General features: G+C 49.3%; 1 long non-coding RNA gene across 1 annotated transcript; it reads right to left on the bottom strand.

The window, feature by feature from the left end:
- Positions 1 to 571: 571 nt before the first annotated feature.
- LOC108534787 (uncharacterized) lies at positions 572 to 1,342 on the bottom strand. The gene is made up of 2 exons (XR_001887029.1): positions 1,142 to 1,342; positions 572 to 972 (listed from the first exon to the last, which is right to left on the bottom strand). It is a non-coding gene; the product is annotated as an uncharacterized LOC108534787 (long non-coding RNA).
- Between the last annotated feature and the right edge of the window lie 30 nt (positions 1,343 to 1,372).

Below are 1,372 nucleotides of genomic sequence, written 5' to 3'. Positions count from 1 at the left end.
GAAACTAAATATTTTCTATGGCTTCTATTGTTTTATTTATGTAGAGATAGGGTATCGCTCTGTTCCCCAGACTGGAGTGCAATGGTGTGATGCCATCTCACTGCAACCTCAGCCTCCTGAGCTCAAGCGATTCCCCCCACCTCAGCCTCTCAAGTAGCTGGGAGCACAGGTGCACGCCATCATGCCTAGCTAATCAATCTTTTTATTTTTTGCAGAGGGGTTTTGCCATGTTGCCCAGGCTGGTCTTGAACTCCTGGGCTCAAGCAATCTGCCTGCCTCAGACTGTTTTAAAAATTAGCAACTGGCAGGATGCGGTGGCTCATGCCTGTAATCCCAGCACTCTGGGAGGTGCGGTGGGCGGATATCGAGGTCAGGAGTTCGAGATCAGCCTGGCCAACATAGTAAAACCCTGCTTCTACTAAACATACAAAAAATTTAGCCAGACGTGGTGGCGGGCGCCTGTAATCCCAGCTACTCGGGAGGCTGAGGCAGGAGAATCACTTGAATCCGGGAGGTGGAGGTTGCGGTGAGCCAAGATGGCACTACTGCACTCCAGCCCAGGTGACAGTGCGAGACTCCGTCTCAAAAAACAAATAAACCAAAAAAAAAACCCAGAAAAGTTAGCAACTGATTCAAATCTAAACAAAGGATGTCTGCCAAGCAGACACAACTCATGAATTGCCAGGTTGAGATTCTGCAGTAGGGAAATTAAAGAACTATTTCCCAATATGACTAAATCTCAAACGCCCAAAATATCTATCTTAAAATTATCTCCCATTCCAGCATTGTAACAACTGAACATATTTGCATCTCTTTACAAATTTCCATCCGTTTCTTCATCCAACACTACTAAAGCTTTACCTGCAGGAGGAGGTGGAACAGAAGTTTCTCCAGAAGGCCTATTACTGGGTGAAGACAGAGTCTTGGCACCTCTCAGAGGCCGCTGTGCCTTTGGGGACATGCGGGAAGGGCCTGTGTTTTTTTTTTTTTAAGATGAAGAAAACGTCAGAGGAGGCAGACAACCTATTATATTCCCACCGATGCAGTGTCATTCCAACTCCCCCAAACCCCTCCAGTTACCCTCCTACCTCCTCGGCATCCCCTTCCCTGCCCTGCCCCTCAAAGTCACCTCATAACTCACCTCCATTGATACCACGGGCCTCAGAACCTGGGCCAGGGCTGCTATTGTCCAGATGGTGAGGGCCACGAGGTGGCAAAGAGCTAAGGCCAGGACGACCGCCCCGAGAGCTGCTGCATCGAACTCCTCCCCGGGGACCTTCCCGGACTCGCTGAGGCAGAGGGATATACTTCCCCTCCCTGAGGAAAGAGTTCAAATAAGGCCAGGTAGTCACGAAACCCACGTTTTAGAAAG

This window comes from Rhinopithecus bieti, unplaced genomic scaffold, assembly GCF_001698545.2.
Source record: "Rhinopithecus bieti isolate Rb0 unplaced genomic scaffold, ASM169854v2 scaffold_12648, whole genome shotgun sequence".
NCBI lineage: Eukaryota > Metazoa > Chordata > Mammalia > Primates > Cercopithecidae > Rhinopithecus > Rhinopithecus bieti.
This window is presented reverse-complemented; position numbering and strand designations above follow the sequence as displayed.